Source organism: Panthera tigris, chromosome B1, assembly GCF_018350195.1.
Source record: "Panthera tigris isolate Pti1 chromosome B1, P.tigris_Pti1_mat1.1, whole genome shotgun sequence".
NCBI classification, from domain to species: domain Eukaryota; kingdom Metazoa; phylum Chordata; class Mammalia; order Carnivora; family Felidae; genus Panthera; species Panthera tigris.
The window spans coordinates 127,920,167-127,940,949 of NC_056663.1; the positions used below are offsets into that span (position 1 = coordinate 127,920,167).

The 20,783-nt window shown below is 33.6% G+C and overlaps 1 protein-coding gene and 1 pseudogene across 2 annotated transcripts in view; one reads left to right on the plus strand and one right to left on the minus strand.

Annotated features, from left to right (window-relative positions):
* Positions 1-20,783, minus strand: part of GRID2 (glutamate ionotropic receptor delta type subunit 2) — a 1,443,376-nt gene that overhangs the window by 1,337,056 nt on the left and 85,537 nt on the right. The gene's annotated exons all lie outside the window — the stretch shown is intronic.
* Positions 8,651-8,769, plus strand: LOC102971355 (annotated as a pseudogene).

Sequence of the window (20,783 nt, forward strand, 5' to 3'; positions counted from 1 at the left end):
ATCTCAATAACGCTGTTGTTACAAATGTAAATGAGACAAGAGCTTCTAGTTGCAATACTTAAAGGATGTATTTCTTCACAGAAATGTGTTCTTCACAGTATGTGCTCATTTATTCTGAATTTCAGTTCCCAAGACAATGAAATGTATAGTGAGACTTATCTTTAAGATCTTTCCAGCTATGAAATTCTAGCCATAAAGAGATGTTTTGTCTAACTGAAAAATTACAAAACTATACGCAAATACACACACACACACTCCACAGATATACTTAGTTGCTTTTATTCTACCTAATAAATTTACACTGTGAAATGTATAATTACAAATAACTTAATGTTTTATCTTAATAGAGCTTCTCAACTGAATTAACAGATCACAAAAATTTTCTTTGTCAGAGAATGAAAACACGATTTAATATATTTAAGCCTAAAATTGCATTTAGGTATACATTCATCCTCTTTTCAATATGACTGCCAGTTGAAAATACAACAGAATGTTTCATGGGATAAAAGGCTTAACAAGTGTTAGTGGGGTAGAAAGGTTGGAATTAACAGTATGTTAGAACTTGCGAATAGCTTGAAGGTCTATCAGCTTATGGGTTCAACCTGAGACGGGTAATGGCAATTGTGAGGGTACAAACACAATCATGACTCAGTTTCCAATTCTGGAGAGAGCAAACTGTCCTCAAATTATTGTTGTGAAAGAGTAACCTGTGGTACTGTAGGATATAGAAATCTGCACTAAATAAGTAAGCCCAGCTTGATATCTGCATGTTTATTATCTCTCTTCCCATGAAAGCATAACGTGAATAGCTAAAAGAAAATGGATGATAAATAGTCAGATCTCTGACTAAACCAAATGTAACTTTTGTTTTAAATGTCAAAACTAAAAATGAACAGAGAATCAATTCAAGAAATAATGGATGTACGAGCTGTAATGGACTTTGAGATTACCTGATTCAGGTAGTTGTACTGCTTTTTAAAGATGTGAGGCACTCCGGTCCCACTGCTAGATAGTAACATGACTATTACATAGAGTGTATTTCTTTAATTTCCCTTTTAAATAATAAGGTTGAAAACCTAAAAAACACTGAAAGTTACATAATCATCTAGTTTCTCTCCTATCATTCTCCCTCATCTGCCTAATTCCTATTCTCGCCTCTCCCATGAATGATGACTATTCTGAGTTCCTTGAGTATAATTCCAGAATTTGTATGCATGCACAAGTAAATAAAAGTATAGGATATCCTCACCTCACACTCAAAAATAAGACTGTACATGATACACACTGCTGTCTTGCATCTGCTTTCATATTAAAGTTTTTCCTGGAGATATGTCCATTTCTGTATCTAGACGTTTTCCATCCTCTTAGCATTTGTATATTATTCCATTGTTTAATATGCCATAGTTCATCTTAACTCTTAGTGCCAAATGTTTGCCATTTCAAATGTTGGTGCAAATGAATGTTCATGTATATATATGTGTGTGTGTCAGAATATCTCTCAGCAGCTACATGAATACGTGATTTCTGGGTGAAACGCAGGTTTTACCAGGCCACATAAGTTTGGGGTAGACACAGTAATGGTAATCAATACCAATCTGACTCAACCTTCAAACACAGATATGGAAGAATTCAAAATCTCCTTCATATGGTCCCTCAGTAATTACTCTTTGTCATGTTCCCTCTCTCACTTACACGGACAGCAGGTTGGTATCAGGTTGCTATTGTGACAATTATCTCCTTTGTGTCCTGACAGGAGCTATATTTAGATGTCTCTGTTGTCTTCTACTCTGTTGTCTTCCTATTACCCCATGGTTTTCCATGCCACTTATTTTTTTTCCTAGTTTACTTTTTTTTTTTTTATTTAAATCCAAGTTAGTTAATATACAGTGTAATAATGGTTCCAGGAGTAAAATTTCATGATTCATCACCTATATACAATACCCAGTGATCATCCCAACAAGTGCCTTCCTTAATGCCCATCACCCATTTAGTCCATCCCCCCACCCAATTTCCCTCCAGCAAACGTCAGTTTGTTCTCTGTATGTAAGGGTCTCTCAGGGCGCCTGGGTGGCTCAGTTAGTTAAGCGTCCGACATTCACTCAGGTTATGATCTCACGGTTCTTGAGTTCCAGCCTCATGTCAGGCCCTGTGCTAACAGCTCAGAGCCTGGATCCTGCTTCAGATTCTGTGTCTCCCTCTCTCTGTACCCTTCGCCTGCTCGCACTCTCTCTGTCTCTTTCAAAAATAAACATTCAAAAAAAAATTTAAAAGAAAGAGTCTCTTATGGTTTGCCTCCTTCTGTTTTTAATCTTATTTTTCCTTCCCATCCTGTATGTTAATCTGTTTTATTCTCAAATTCCACATATGAGTGAAATCATGTATGTTCTTCTCTGACTTATTTTGCTTAGCATAATACATTCTAGCTCCACCCACATTGTTGCATATAGCAAGATTTCATTCTTTTTGATGGCTGAGTAATATTTCATTTTATATATTTACCACCATTTTTTTTATCCATTCATCAGTCAATGGACATTTGGGCTCTTTCCAATTTGGCTATTGTTGCTAGTGCTGCTATAAACATTGAGGTGCATGTTCCCCTTCGAATTAGCATTTTTGTATCCTTTGAATAAATACCTAGTAGAACAATTGCTGGATCATATGGTAGCTCTATCTTTAATTTTTTGAGGAATCTCCATATCGTTTTCCAGAGTGGCTGCACCAGTTTGCATTCCCACCAGCAGTGCAAAAGGGTTCCCCTTTCTCCACATTCTCACCAACATCTGTTGTTTCCTGAGTTGTTAATGTTAGTAAATCTGACAGGTGTGAGGTGGTATCTCATCATGGTTCTGATTTGTATTTCCCTGATGATGAGTGATGTTGAGCATCTTTTCATGTGTCTATTAGCCATCTGGGTGTCTTCTTTAGAAAAGTGTCTGTTTGTGTCTTGCTGATTTCTTCACTGGATTATTTGTTTTTTGGGTGTTGAATTTGGTAAGTTCTTTATAGATTTTGGACACTAACCCTTTATCCAATATATCACCTGAAAATATCTTCTCCCATTTCATCAGTTGCCTTTTAGTTTGCTGACTGTTTCCTTTGTAGTGCAGAATCTTCTAACTAGATGAGGTTCTAATAGTTCATGTTTGCTTTTGTTTCCCTTGCTTTTGGCAACATACCTAGTAAAAAGTTTCTATGGCCCAGGTCAAAGAGATTGCTGCCTATTTTCTCCTCTAAGATTTTGATGGTTTCCTCGCTTACATTTAAGTCTTTCATCCATTTTGAGTTTATTTTCGTGTTTGATGTAAGAAAGTGGTCGAGGGTCATTCTTCTGCATGTCACTGTCCAGTTTTCCCAACATCATCTGAAGAGACTCTTTTTTCCACTGGATATTCTTTCCTGCTTTGTCAAAGATTAGTTGGCCATACATTTGTGGGTCCAATTCTGGGTTCTCTACTCTGTTCCATTGACTTATGTGTCTGTTTTTATGCCAGTACCATACTGTCTTGATGATTACAGCTTTGTAATACAGCTTGAGGTCTGGAATTGTGATGCTTCCAGGCTTGGTTTTCTTTATCAGGATTGCTTTGGCTATTTGGGGTCTTTTCTGGTTCCATACAAATTTTAGAATTGTTTGTTCTGGCTCTGTGAAGAATGCTGGTGTCATTTTGATAAGGATTGCATTGAATGTGTACACTGCTTTCGGTAATATTAACATTTTAACAATATTTGTTTTTCTGATCTGTGAGCATAGAATTTTCCATTTCTAAGTCTTCTTCAATTTCTTTCATAAGCTTTCTATAGTTTTCAGTGTACAAATCTTTTACCTCTTTGGTTACATTTATTCCTAGGTATTTTATGGTTTTTGGTGCAACTATAAATGGGATCAGTTCCTTGATCTCACTTTCTCCTGCTTCATTATTGACATATAGAAATGCAACCAACTGGGGCTCCATCAATTCAGGTCATGATCTCATGATTCATGAGTTCGAGCCCACTTCAGATCTTCTGTCCCCCACTCTCTCTCTGCCCCTCACCTGCTCAAACTCTCTCTCAAAAATAAATCAACATTAAAAAAAAAGAAATGCAGCCAATTTCTGTATGTTGATTTTGTATCCTGTGACTTTGCTAAGTTCATGTAACAATTCTAGCAGTTTTTTGGTGAAATCTTTAAGGTTTTCCACATATAGTATCACGTCATCTGCGAAGAGTGAAAGTTTGACTTCTTCCTTGCCCATCTGGATGCATTTTCTTTTTGTTGCCTGATTGCTGAGGCTAGGACTTCCAACACTATGTTGAACAGTGGTGAGAGTGGAGATCGCTGCCATGTTCCTGACCTTAGGGAGAAAGCTTTCATTTTTTCACCATTGAGGATGATATTAACTATGCATCTTTCGCATATAGCCTTTATGATCTTGAGATATGTTCCTTTTATCCTTACTATCTTGAGGGTTTTTTATCAACAAAGGACACTATATTTTGTCCATTCCACTTCCATGCAACATTACCTTCATCACTTTACCTTACAATAGGGAGCATTTCCTCTCATTCTCAGTTTATTCCACACAGTCAGGTGATATAATTTATTTTTCTTTACTCTTGATTTTGAGTTTTTAAATAGTAATGAATATATCTAATTAGCAATCCCTTCTGATCATCATATTCACTGACAGTTGACAGATGTCAATGCTAGGCTAGTTAACAGCCTAAGCTCTGCCATTATCTCTTATGTACAGAGAAAGACAGACACACAATCAAACACACACCCACATACAAATTTTAATTGTCCTTTTAGTTATCTTTGTCCTTCCTTTCAGTATACTTATGAAAGAGCTATTACTGAGAACTTGTGATTTTTTTTTTTGCCACTTGAGGTAACAAGGTTTAATGAGAACTTGTGATTTTAAAAGACTTCTAAACTTTTTAAATACTTTAGCTTATGAGTCAACAGCAATTCATAAATATATTTGTAAAATAAATGATCTTTCTTATAAATTATATGATAATTATGACACTGTTCTGAATTATGGAAGTCTTACATAATTATTTCAAAGGTCTTCAAGAACTTAATGATTCAAATTTTCATAATTGTGTCTAATATGAGTTACAGACTACCTTCATTGTAAGAAATAAAAAAAATGAATTGTTCTTCAACCTTTGTTTTACGATGTGGCTCATTTTAGTTAATGTTTGATCTTATCATATCTCAAGAAACCATAAAATTGAGCAACAGTTTGTCCTGTTAATGAATGGTTTTTCCATGTTTTAGGAAAATAAATTTAAAAATAAAATCATTTTATTTAAACTGTTGGTAAATCAACACTCCTACACTGGAGTTCATTATTTAGAATTTATACAGAACTGGAAACTCCTAATGTACTGGACCTTTTCTTACCTTTTCTGCTCTTCAGAACTACCTTTTAGATCCTAAACTCTGCTAGATAAAAATAAACAATAATAGGTTATAATTATTCATTTCAATTATTATTTCGCTGTGAAGATCTAGAACAATTATCATTTATACTCCTCTCTTGGCATTTATGTGCTATCTCTATCATTTTATGTTTATGTGTCATCCAGTAATTAGGCTCTAGCCCCTGAAGTTAAATCATTGTGTATCATACATTTCCTAATGCAGTGTCTCTCTCATGTAGAAGCTTAAAAATTACTAGCTGAAGATGATTGTGTGTGATTATCGTAATTTAAAGCACATTGTTAATTAAATAGAATCATTTATATTATAAAAGGATTTAGCACAATGACATACACAAAAAAATCAATAAATTTTTTTTTCTCTATATTTATCAATGTTTTTGGTTAATATGACACGCAAGACACTGGCATCATCTTACTTATTTTTTCAAAGTTTTTATTTAAATTCCAGTTAGTTAATATACAGTACAATATTAGGTCCAGATGTACAATATAGTGATTCAACAATTCCATACATCACCTGATGCTCATCACAAGTGCATTTCTTAATCCCCATCACCTATTTAACCCATCTGCCAACCCAAATCCCATCTGGAGATCATCAGTTTGTTATCTATAGTTAGGAATCTGTGTCTTAGTTTGCCTCTCTCTTTTTCTCCTTTGCTGGCTTCTTTTGCTTCTCAAATTTCACATGAATAAAATCATATGGCATTTGTCTTTCTGACTGACTTATTTGCTTAGCATAATACTCTCTAGCTCCATTGAAGTCACTGCAAATGGTAGCATTCCTTTTTATGGCTGAGCAATATTCCATTGTGTGTATGTGTATTGTGTGTGTGTGTGTGTATGTATATATATACACATATATATATGTATTGTGTGTGTGTGTATATATATATATATATATATATATATATACACCACTTTTTCCTTATTCATCAATCAATGCATACTTATGATGTTTCCATAATTTGGCTATTGTAGATAATTCTGCTATAAACATCAGGGTACATGTGTCCCTTTAATGTCTTTGTATTCTGTAGATAAATACCTAGTAGTGCAATTGCTGGACAGTAAGGTAGTTCTATTTTTAACTTTTTGAGGAACCTCCATACTGTTTTCCACAGCAGCTGAACCAGTTTTCATTCCTGCCAACAGTGCAAGGGGTTCCCTTTTCTCCATATCCTAATCAACACCTGCTGCTTTTTGTGTTGTTGATTTTAGCCATTCTCACAGATGTGAGGTGGTATCTCACTGAGGTTTTGATTTGTATTTCCCTGATGATAAGAGATGTTAAACACCATTTCATGTCTGTTGGCCATATGTATGTCTTCTTTGGAAAAATGTCTACTCACATCTTCTATCCACTTTTTAATTGGATATTCATAATTGGGGTGTTTAGTTTTATAAGTTCTTCGTATATTTTGGATACTAATCCCTTATCAGATACGTCATTTGCTAATACCTTCTCCCATTCCATATGCTAACTTTTAGTTTTGTTGATTGTTTCCTTCACTGCGCAGCTTTTTATTTTGATGTTGTCCTAATAGTTTATTTTTTATTTTGTTTCCCTTGTTTGTGCCTCATTTTAATTAAAAATATAATAAAGGATAAGCTCTTTATTATTCCTTAAGCACTTTAGCTCTATTTTTCATGGAACAGTTAAAATACCTACTATTGAAGTAAATTCCTCTGTTGTCTTGGATAAAACAATGCTAAGTTAAAATGTAAATTTTCCCATAATACTTCACCAATAGCAAATGAGTCTAAACATTTCACACAATGTGTCAAGTCACTTAAAGGATCATTTCCTTAAATCAGTTTGGCTTTAATTAGTAACACCAAAATATTTATCATATCTAATTCTTTTGTCTCATTAAAAATCACAGATGTTTAACAAGAAATCTGCTAAGAGCTTATTACATATTTCAAAAGATACAATTTCTTTGATACCAAGGACTGGCTTGGTATATTTGTATTTTATAAAATATAGTTTTCTATAAGGACAAATATTTAGAGAACATAAAGTGTTTAGCCTTCAGAGCCAGACTTCAGTTTGAAAATAATAACTAATACTTACTAATTGTTAAACTTTAGTATTCCCCTATGTAAAATGAAATACTTCCATGAAAGTCTAATTGCTTAGTGTTACAAGGAATGGAAATATTATATTTAAAAATATGGCATATAATAAATAGTTAGTAAATGTTACCCATCATATTGTAACTATATCCAATATTTTGTAGAAAGCATGTTCTATCTATGAGACAGATATGTGGTCCCATGAATGTACATAGAATAAATATATCAGGAACAAGAGAGCTGGCAATTGGCAAGAATGAAGATTTTGAGTTTGAAGACCTGGTTTAAGCATTGATTCTGCTTAGTTAACATTTTGTATCTCTTGCACAAATAATTTCAACTAACTTTTACTTTCCTGATTAGTGAAAAGATGATAATATCTATTAATGTGGTTTTTGCAATGTATCTGAAAATCTTTTTAAAGAGCTACAAAACTATTATTTTATTATACATCTTCATTTTTTCAAGGTACTAATTAAATAGATGAATTGGTCAAAAGCTGTCCTCCTACTATTTTCTGAGTTCCTACAAGGCAGAGATCATCTTATTTCCTTTTAATGATTTCTTGAAAAACATTAATTGTTTTTTGTTATTGCAAAAACATCCCTGTTACTAGTGAGTATACCAACAAAATATGTGGGCATTCAAGCTACTTTTTTATTAATTATTAGAGAAAATACTATATTCTACACAAACTATTTTAAAGAAAATATTGGGCAAGTTCATTTAATTCAGAACTTAAAAACATTCTGTAATTTTAATTTAGGTCAGAGATTGTATTTTGTCAAAATGTATCACTAACAGAATGAAATATGAATTACCTTTCATTACCACTGAACACTAAGAATAAACAACTGGAAAGTAAACTACTGGGAAGAAGTCAAAAAGTAACAGTAAACAAATGCAAAATATAAATTTTATAAAATTGCATGGCTATTAAACAGAACTTATGTGGAAAGAAGTATACTAATTGACACAAATTTATGTTAATTAAGTATTGCAAATGCTACTTACATCAAGTCACAATAAATGTCATTGAGATTACATATGATTATAGAAGCCAGGCACTTGGTGGAGGCCACTGCACAGACCAGACTTCACTCGCTCACCTACCTCACTCTATTCCTCTACAACCATGTCTGAAACATCCAACATGGCTGAGATTGAGAACTGAAGAAGACAGAAACACAGGATAAAATTCTACGACCTTCAAAAGAAGTGACAGAACAGGAGAAGCAACCAGGCAAATCATAATAAAGCATGCACCACCAATATGCACTGTACATCCCACAAAAGCACTGCCTTATTTTACTTCTTTTAGCTGTTTAACTTTGTAAGATGCAGAGAGGTTGGATCAAGTTTAAATGACTGTGCTGCCCCTTTTCACATCAAAGAATCGAGAAGTACTGCCAACAAAGGCCATGCCAGCCTCTACCACCTGCCTGTCTGGCCAGCAGGGAAGGAAAAGAACTTGCATGTTGGTGAAGGAAGAAGCTCGGTGGGAGGACAGTGAAATCTAGAGTAAAAACCAAGTTGGTCCAACGTGTTCTGTAGGCTACAAAATGCAGTTTACTCAGAGTGTTATTTTTTGTTGTTATTCAAACGATTTTAATCTCTGGAATGCACAATGTTTAAATATGAAAATAGTTTTAAAATCTGAAAAAAAAACATACAGAAAACTGTAATAATTCTTACAAGTTGGACTTCAGAGAAAATGAATAAATTTTAAGAATTAAAACTTATTCAATGTAGAGATTTGGAAGCTTATTTAATCAGGCTTATTCTACGATTTTTTTCTTTTTTAAATGTTTTAATTTTTTATTATTTTTTGTTTTAGAGAGAGAGAAAGAGTGCAAGAGGGGGAAGGGACATAAGGAGAGGGAGAGACAGAGTCTTAGGCAGGCTCCATGCTCAGCACAGAGTCCGACACAGGGCCCAACCTCACAACCCTGGCATCATGACCTGAGCTGGACACTCAACCAACTGAGCCATCCAGGCACCCCAGTAATTGTTTTTATAAGGTGTAATTTATCATCCCTGGTGCAAAATATTTATATTTTTTAAGCTAAAATATCAATAGGGAGCTTAACACACACTGTAATCAGTGAACTACAGACTACAAAACTAACCACACCACAACATCTAGGACAAGATCAAAACATCTGGCCTGTGTGAAAAAAGTTTCCTAGAATGCATGCATAAGGGACATTACTTACTAAGATTAATATACCCTATGCTGATCAATAGATTATTTGCTAAAATTGCTGTTCACCATCAGTAAAGAGTGACCCTTAAATAAAATCAGTGAAAATAACCCCTTCTTCACTTGTTGGCTAAGGTCAAGTATGGTTAACACTCAGTGAAAACAATTAAGAAATCATAACATATTTTAAAAAGATGTGGAATTGCATATGATTGTATTATTACAAATACAAATAACATGCTGATGGTCTTTATTGAAACGAAAATTACAGCCCAATAATTAGGCATTGAGGTGTCACATAAAAACCTAGCAAATACCATAAAGGAGATCAGTGGTATTTCCACTGGCTTGCTGTGTAACCCTGGACAAACCAAGTCACCTTTTGTGACTTGGCTGCTTAATTTTTGAAAACATGATGACTGAAGTGATAAACTCGAATTGGTATAATTCAAAATGACCAACACTAATTGCATAAATATATCTAACTGGGAAGGCATTTCATCAGATCACCAGATTGTAACATAAAAATTCCATAAGAATGAATATCCAGATAGCTTTATTTTCTGATCCATGTACTTATTTTCCCCTGACTAGATCAATAAGTATGAAAAACAATGCTCTCCAGATCATTTCTTCTAGGTTGGGGCTTAGGTAGATCTTCAGTTTAAGTACTGAATTCAACTATGAATTCAATTGTACTATTCCATCAAATATTCTGAGAACTTTGTATGTATTAATTATCAAGTGGCAGATGACTTCTAAAAATAACTCTTCAAATACTAAATTTCTGAGGATGCTGATTATATAAAACCATCCAAAAACATAGATAAGCCATGTCATCTAGCATGCCGCTATATTATACAGATAGAAATTTACATCTCCATTTCCCCCATCATGACAAATAAAACATTTTCTGTTTTCACACACACAAAAAAATAGTATGAAACAAGAATATTATGATGCGTCTCTAAATTTTTCAAACTTAGGGGAGCCTGGGTCGTTCAGTCAGTTAGGCTTCCGACTTTGGCTCAGGTCATGATGTCATATTCTAAGTTCGGGGCCCACATCGGGCTCTGTGCTGACAGCTCAGAGCCTGGAGCCTGTTTCAGATTCTGTGTTTCCCTCCCTCTCTCTGCCCCTCCACTGCTCATGCTCTGTCTCTCAAAAATAAACATTTTAAAAATTAAAAAAAATTCTTCAAATTTAAACAGTATATTATTTATAGGACTTAATCACCCCCCAAAAAAAAACAAAAACAAAAACAACAACTTGACCCAACCACTCTGAACCCAGGAAGTATTTTAATAATAAAATATAAATTTCTTAATTAAAAAAGAAAACTAAAAACATGAAAAGAACCAAAAACTAAGCATAAAATTACATAAAACAAATACTTTCCTATTTAACTGTTGGCCACCTATAAATATGTTCAAGACTGTCTTAGATTTATAAATTCAATAACATGCAGATTTATTCTCATCATAAATAGGTTAGGTGAAGAGAGGTTTCAAAAACAAAAATTCAGAAAAATGCAATTTAGCATTAGTGTGATCATGGCAGTTTCAAGACCAGTCACTGCCCCTTTCTGTATTTTTTTAATCCATTATACATTTTTGTGCTTGTACTTTTGTTTCATAGTTTGCAGGAGTATTATTCTCCTCTTTGTTTTCAGTTACTCTATTTTTATTACTTGCTTATTCTCATTTACTTATTTGCATTCAATCATTACCTAATCCTTCATTAGCATACTTCCATTCTTTTTTATTCTTGATTCTTGATTCTTGATTCTTTTGCTTAATGCTGAAGATTTGGGTTTTGCTTAATGCTGAAGATTTGGCCTCTATTTATCATCTTGTTCCTCCTTCAAATTCCCTTTCTTTCACCTAAATTCTGTGTCCTACTATGCTTGTGTGTGTGTGAGTGCTAAGTATATATCTGCAGATATAACACTGTGTAGCATGAGTCAGAATATGATCAGAAGAGGAAGTCAAGATAGAGTAACAAAACGCAGGATAAAGATAGGTTTTAGTTTCTTCAACAAAACGGTTAGAAAGTAATATTTTGAGAATTGACTGTATTGGTACTTCGTTAGTATCAGTTTTAGTAGATTACTGCCAGTCTTTCCAGACCTGAGACCTAGATGCAGAAGACACTTGGTAAATATAATCAAGTGTTACACTAAATGTACTTTACCTGTTCATTTGTCCTATTCATGTTACATATTTTACTTTGTATCAAAACATATAGTAGGTCATTTAAATAAATATTTAAGTGTCATTCAGAAGAAGAAATCTGTTATAATTTCTCTTTCCCAGCCAGAATTATAGTTTCTAGTATGATTTAAAACTCTAACGGAAGGGCGCCTGGGTGGCTCAGTCAGTTAAGTGTCCAACTCTTCATTTTGGATCAGGTCATGATCCCCCAGTCAAGAGACAGAGCCCCACCTCAGGATCAGCACAGAGTGTGGAGCCTGCCTGGGACTCTCTCTCTCTCTCTCTCTCTCTCTCTCTCTCTCTGTCTCTTCCCCTCCCCTGCTCATGCACACTTACTCACCTGTGCTCACTCGCTCTCTCTCTCTCTCATAATAAATAAACTTTAAAAAATAGCTCTAATGGAAAATAACTCTGTTCATACCTCTGTCGATTTATCCTTTAACTGAGGTTTAGCTCAAGAACTTAGATGTAATCACACACTGCATTTCCAGCCAATGGGGCTGGAAAGAAGATCTATGTAGTCTGGCTCTAAAGGATTAGGAACTATGGCATTACCAGTTTGTCACATTATTATTAAATAAAGCTATCAATCACAAGGACTGAGAGTACACAGATGCACAGTGACAACACTTTTAATGTTTTGTTGGTGTTTATCAAATGAAAGGTAGCAGTGTTAAGAATACATTCAATGAAATATTTTATCAGTGATAGAAGCATCATTTTTAAAACATAATTTGGAAAACCATCAAAACTGTCAATTTCTTGAAAATACACTTCTAATAAGCAGTTACTGAAATAAAATTATTAAAATACAGTTTGATGTCTGTATTTTTATTATCTGTTTGATACATTATTTTACATTTGATAAAATATATCTATTTTATATATATTATATATTATCTTATTTTTATTTTTAGATTTTTAGATTTTTACTAAGTATTTCCCATGTAATTACATCTTATTATCTGACAATATAATGTTTTAAAAATATATATACATAGGTTTTCAAGTGAAATGCTTCCTTAGTATATTAGTAAATGTATACTTTAATTATGTATCTAACAATATTTACTAATTAATCTCAAATTGAATTCACATTTAGAATTATGAAAGGGAGCAACAATTAAGATTACAAGATTTACATGTTCATATTACATTAAATTTTAATCCCACATTATAGTTATCAACATTTTGGGTTTTTTTTTTTATTTCAAACATGAGGTATAAATTTACATGGATAGGTAATTTGTTCTACTCCTTTAAAAAATAATGTTTAAACTTTTAGAGAGAAATCTTTTAAGGTTGTATGCATGATTCTAGAGATTGCCTATATAAATGAAGAGGAAAGAAAATGATATGGATGAATATGATTGGCCCTGTATGATTGGTAAATATGATGAAAAATATATCATGTCAGTAATGGAGGGTAGGAGAGGCAATAAGGGAATATTCAGGTAAAATAATAATTTTTAAATCATACAGTCTTTTTTTCCTTTAGCTACAAGGGATGTTACTGAGAAAAATAACAATATTTTAATAATGCCTATATTTTAGGTAAGTAGCATATCAGTGTTAATTTTCCAATTCTAACTATTTCAAGGAAGTAAGAGATTATCTTTGCTGTTTTAGAAATGTACACTAATGTATCTAAAATTAAAGAGTTATCGTGTGTGCAAGTTACTCTTAAATGGTTCACAGTAATACATACAATTTAAAAAAAAATTTGTTTTTAAATGATACAGATTCAGGATACATAATTGAAATGTGCCTTAGGTCAACCAATGTAAATCTACAATGACTAAAGTCATAATGAGTCCTACTGGTAGTTGTCAGTGGTATGTTTCCATAAAATAAAGTTTCAGACAAAAACTGTAGGTTTTTCAAAAACAGAATGAAGACAGACACTATGACAGACCTGTCATAGCCTGAGGGCGGGTCATTTTTTTTTTTAATGGCTCTTTCAGAATCAATTTCAACAGCAGATACCAGTGTGGGAGTCTTTTCACAAAAGCAAGGAAAATACTGTAATGGGAGAGAGAGTGCTAGTCTTTTATAGCAAAGCTGCCTATGGCAACTCAACTTGCTATCACCTGTCAATACTTCAACAGAAACAATGGAAAAGGGGTTGCACCTAAAAAGTCCAAAGTAGTAAGAGGGTAACAGTGGGTACAGAGAGAGACAACACACTCCTTGAGGACAGATTTTTTTTTTATCTACATCTGTAATCCACTCAGTCCTCTCTTTATCCCATAACATTTTGTTTTTCTACCTAAAGATCAGAAAAACTACCAGGGGATGGGAGGGGCAAACCCCAGGGAGCATTTCTAAATGTTAGATGATATTTATTATTTTCAAGGTAAACAATGTGAGTAGTCAGTGGCTACAGTAAGAGTAATACTATTATTATTGATAATATTGATAACATTATTTAATATTTAAGCTCACTCCATGCCAGAGGCAGCATTAAGCACTTAACTATACACATTATGGCTTTTAATACCTAAAATAATTTCATAAGGTAGGTACTGATAGTTTCAGTTGGAGATAGGGATATTATGAAGTTGCATAAATTGTTCAAGATCACAAAAGCAGCAGTTAACAGTTTAACTTCAGAGCTTACACCTCTATAAAACAGTTTGATGACCATATGCAACTTCACAATGTACAAAATGTTCCAAGTGTATTCCATATAGAGACTGATAGATTAACCAATCCATTATGAGTCACTATTTCTAACATAACTTTTAGAAAATACAGTATTCCTTGACATCAAATTATATGAATTTCTTATGAATTTGTGAATTCCCAACTTATGTGAATATTTCTTTAGCTGACAATAAGGAACAAACTATTTGCAAGTAAGGAAAATATAACGTGCTAGGATCACAACTGAAGCTAGAAATTTCTGGCTTGATTTTATTCATTCAACAAATTTTATTAGGTGCCTATTTTGTCCAAGGCAGTGTTCTGGATACCAAGGAAGGCATGGTTAAGGAGACATAAATTCCTGGTATTTTGGAAATTTTTTCTTCATGGAAAAAAAAAAAAACAGAAAATATACAAGATAAAAATATAGAGCACAGTATAAGATAATAAGAGCTAGGATAAAAAGTGGGGCGCCTGGGTGGCTCAGTCGGTTAAGCGTCCGACTTCAGCTCAGGTCATGATCTCACGGTCTGTGAGTTCGAGCCCCGCGTCGGGCTCTGTGCTGACAGCTCAGAGCCTGGAGCCTGTTTCAGATTCTGTGTCTCCCTCTCTCTCTGCTCCTCCCCCGTTCATGCTCTCTCTCTGTCTCAAAAATAATAAATAAAAACGTTAAAAAAATTAAAAAAAAAAAGTAAAGTAGCAATACTGCAATAGACAGAATAGGTCTGTCTCATGTTGAGTAAAATCTACAACTCCCCATATTCCATTCACTGATTTTAGTTTTTCCCACTAGAGACAAACAGGAGAAAAAGAATCTTTTCTTTTAAAGAAAATAGCCTTTAAATTGTTTAATCATCTTTGACATCCTACCAGAAAATCTTTATATTTAAAATACACAGATTCTAATTTTATTAAATGCACATGATATGAAATTATTTTGTCTATTCTCTCCTGGACTCGATCCATTCTATTAATATCCCTCTACAACCACGGACAGATCTAAAAGAATCACAAGATGTGGTTGGATCAAGGCAGAGTAAACTTTTTCACTTTTTCTTTCTGTATACTGGAGTTCTATATCCTATGGATAACAACATGAATTCTAATAGAATTGGGAATAAAGGTCAGTTCTGACATTTATTACTAAATGGTTTTGGACAGGTTATTTATTCTCATTCCATTACTGTTCTTTATTGGTATACTATTCATAGGAATCTCGATCTCACTGCTTTGTTGTTGAAGATAAATAGGTGAGTATATGAAAGTTACTAGCTGAAGGTATACAGGTAGTACACAGTTAATGTTAGTTTCTCTCTTCCTCCCATATTGAGTTCAGAGTTGAGCTAAATTTGCATGCTGTAGTCAAAGTTTACCCTCTTCTCTCACTGTATCCTTGTTTTTACTGCTTCCGGTTGTTCTGTTTTGGGTTTTTGTTTTTAAATTTTTATTTATTTTTGAGAGAGAGAGAGAGAGAGAGAGAAACAGAGTGCAAGTGAGGGAAGAGCAGAGAGAGAGAAAGAGAAACACAGAATCTGAAGCAGGCTCCAGGCTCTGAGCTGTCAGCACAGAGTCTGATGCGGGGCTCAAATTCACTAACCCTAAGATCATGACCTGAGCTGAAGTCAGACGCTCAACCGACTGAGCCACAGGTGCCTTTTTTTGTTTTTTCAAGACATTAGAGTTAACTTTGTTAAATACAATTTTGACCATCCTCATCTATTCTCTAAATTTTTCCCAGTTTTTTGGGGGGGTTTCAATGTTGTAATTCAACAAATTCCTATTCTTTCCAGCTTCATAGCACCTGCAAGTTTGAGAAGATGGTTTCTAATATTCTTATCCAAGTTAATCATGAAAATTTAGAGTATGACAAAGTCAGGGATGGAGTCTTAAGCCACTAGTAATCTTCATTTCAGTTAATACTAATCCATAACTCATGATTATCTAAATATGATTTTTCAACCAATTAAAATCCTGCCTGGTTCTATCATCTGTCAATATTTTTCTATCTTGCCAAAAGAGACATTAAAAGAGATCTTTGAAATGTCTTATTGAAATGTAGATACATTAACTCCACATCTTTTTTTAGAGTGTATTTGAAGGAAATTCCAGTCATAAAGATTGTAGTACCTACTTAAGAAACAATTATGACATTCATAGCATTTATTAAGGTGGAAATTTACACAATTAGATATTCAAACAAATCCTTACAAGTGTGAAGCTGCACATGATACAGTTTTAACAGTTCCCAGAGTTTGTTTGTTTTTTTTGTTTTTTTTTTTTTTTTTACCTACAGAGAAAATGGTCACATTATTTTGTAAAGGGAATCAGGTTCATGTCATATCAGTCACTGAGTTTTCATGTAACAGAGGAAAATGATGTAAAGAAAACACTTTATAAAGTTTTTAAATGTATATATGCCATACTGTCCCTTGCCCATACCTCTCCTATGCATAAGGAGTATAGTAAAATCAATTAAATGACCACTTTTTTTAATTTTTTTTTTACATGTATTTATTTTTGAGAAACAGTGAGACAAAGAGTGAGCAGGGGAGGGGCAGAGAGATAGGGAGACACAGAATCTGAAGCAGACTCCAGGCTCTGAGCAAGCGGTGAGCACAGAGCCTGATGCGGGGCTCAAACCCACGAACTGTGAGATCATGATCTGAGCCCAAGTTGGACGCTCAACCAACTGAGCCACCCAGGCGGCGCTTAAATGGCCACTTTTAAAAACCATAATTTCTGTGTAAAAATATCAGATACTGGTAGCCATATCAAAGTACTGTGGAAATTATTTTTATAGATGAGCTTTTCACTAAATACCTAGTTCAGAATTTCTTTCTAAAATGTCAAACTTTCTAAATTATCAACATTATGTTATTACTTAGTACACTATAAAATTGTTGTATGCAAATCAATTTGAAAATTATTAGGTTAAATACAATGAAGGATCAGTTTCCATTATTGTGATGCTACTTTGGGTGTATGTTAACATGTACTGTGAATCCCCAAACAGAAATGTAGTACGCTACCATTCCTCATGATCCACTAACCACAAAACCTAGTTTTCTCATATAACTTACTAACATTTCCAAATTTCATCTTTATAATAGTTATTGAGGTTAGATAATAAATATTTTAACCACAAGAAGTATTACAGGGACTGAGCTCTAATGTTGGAGTTAAGAGTCAGGTCTATCTCTCACACACAGACACACAGACACACACAAAATCATAGGAGGCAAGGAATCAGGAATTAAATTAAAAACTTTTTGTATGAAATGAGACTCATGAGAACAGGGAGTAGTCAATGTTTGGTGGTCATTGCTGGAGTACTATATACCTAGGACTGCTTAAAAAGAACAAGACTTGGAGAATAATGCAGGGTCCCAGTGATGTGAACTGAGAGTCTTCAAGTGATGGTGGTTACTGCTAAACCTAGCTGATCTGTAGCATGCTTATTTAGATTGTGCTTTTACCCTTCCTCAGGATGAAGAATTATATTAACATTCAGAAGATCTAGTCATGAGGAAATGTAGAAGGCAAGGGGATGAGTTGGCTGATGACTGGAGAGAGGCCCAAGGATACTACTGTGACTATACTATTGGAAATGCTATTACAACTTCAGGAAAATAGTGAAACTACAGGCAGAATATTGTGACTATATAGTAAAGTCGGAGAAACCAAAGCTTTCTTCTGGTTTTCAATACAGCCAGTGACCTAAAACAATAAAAACTCTTCCAGGTACATAAAACTCTCCTCTTTTTCCTGACAGCCAATATCAGCAATTGCCGTCAGCAAAACAATTTGGCAGAAAATTGATCTCTTTTAGAGTTCTCTGACAGAAGATGAACAAACAATCTCCTTAAGCACCAGGTAGCACTGGTAGGAAATACATAGTAACTCTTCCAACAACAACAAGAAATATTTTTTTTTAAATATTGGTTCACAAAAAAAAAATGTTGAACATCTTTATTAGCCAAGAAAAATTGTATTTATACTACAGACTTTAAAACTCTTTTCAAAATGTAAGAAAGGCCCATTCTAAACTGAGAAATTGCTTAAAATAGGTAATCTATCATCCCATGTTCTGGCAATTATTACTGCATAATATTAAGTCATAATATCAAGATAGTATCCCACCAGAGATAACTTTCCACTTCTATTTACATCTTTCTTTCTCTCCACTGACTATATACCCTTATTCACGTTTCTGCTCCTGGGCACAGCTACAGCAACATGGCTTAGTCTCCCATTTATCCTGGTCTAACACACTTATTAGCCAGGAATTGTCAAGAGAAGTAATCTTTGATAAATATTCCTGTCTGTTGTTCGTTGAGGGACATATTGGGAGGTGTGATCAAGGCTTATAAAAACATATTTCACAATGTATCTCATTCTCTGGATACTGCCTACTCTTCCTTCAAGCACAGTTGATTTTACTGCTTTGTCTTTCATAATATCTCCTATACAAAATAAAGAAGCAAATAAAATATTTTGGGTACATAAAAAGGAAGAAGAAAAATATCAGAATTTGCCATTTCTGGATATATCTAGGTATCATCCCTCAATCTCCATTACATCTTTTTATTCCTAGAGTTAAAATATTGTTTAGGACAGTGAGAAATACCATATTTCTGAGTATCTAAAGTTATACATGCCTTAAATTATTAGAACTGAAATATAAATATACATAAGTTAGATAAATCACTATCAACTGTTTAAACTCATAGCCCCAGTGTACTTTGAAATTGTTATATTCCACTAAAAATGTCTGCTCTATTAGGGTTTATTAAGCATATTACATCTGCAATTGAGAGGTAAAAGAAACACAACAGTTATCTTCCATTTTACCTTATCATCAATACCAAATTAATGATTGACATATAGGGAGTCATTTTTACATTAAATCTGTAAAGGTGACAAAAATATATAAATATCTCAATTAAATTTTCTAGTCCTTCATAGCACTGTCTGTTTATATTTCCCTGATATCTAGAAAGTTAGTCACAATATTTTGTATAAATTAAAAATAATTCAATAAACAATATATTTATTTACATAGCCATTTGTTTTAATACGTATTTTCTTTTGAGCAACTTTTAATACATATCTTATCCAGCACAGTGAAGCAAAACAGATTTTGTTATCAATTAGTGCTATAGAAAAGTCTTAAAAATAATAGGGGCTTAATTTAAGAATAAATATTTTTTGCTTATAATATTTTCTCTTTTCTACTACCTGATTTTCCTTCTCAAAGATCTTCTTTTGTTTTTGCTGCCTGTAATGCTATCTACATGGCTGCCAACTAAAATTAATTCCCATTTATTTCAGTAATATATTTTGTCATTACTTTGACACTACTGAAATGGAGAGTGTTGACAGTTTAATTTTTAATTGTCATACATCTGGACTTTAAAATTAATATTACAGTTCTGGTTTTCCCTTAAGAAATATGAAACAGAATACATGGTACATATCACTCTGATGATCACATTAGCAATGCCCTAACTGAATGCGAATATAGAATAATTATCCCCAATAAAATCTAGCCTGTAGAAAAGAAAGGAATCACAACAAAGTAGCAAAATGACAGACATGTTTCCTAGTTAGGTTGAAACAGTTAAACAACAACAACACAACAAAAAGATGTAGGCATTACTATTTGAAAATACTTTGACCTCATTGCAGAGTTTTATCTGGAGGACATCACTGAATAGAATAGCATACAAAATTACTACCACATAAAAATGAATTTTAATTGTCAGATCACATAATGATGTGTATGCTGGGGGTGACATTTCACAAAGGGCATATTTTAGCTATTGAAGTATTGGAGGACTTAGTTCAAGGGTAAATTGCCAATTTATACATAACACAATACAAATTAAGTGTTTTACTTCCTATGTTTAACTCTTTAGAGCCCAGGGTAGGCCACCTCAAAATGTGTCACAATGGCATATTTATTATTTTGAATTAAAGTTACTTAGGAAACAGTCAGTAAAGAGAGAACACTCTGACCATTCTTTGTCCAGAAAGCAGGAAATAAATCTCCCATGTGAAAGGTACCCTCCTTGCACCAGGAGGTAAAGAGACATCCTTATTACCAGAGATAGGAAATTCAGAGCCAAAAAAGCTATACAAACAAATCTGGTTACTTTTACTTTTAGTGCCCCAGCTCCTGTTTAGAGTTCTTTACTGCTTGAAGT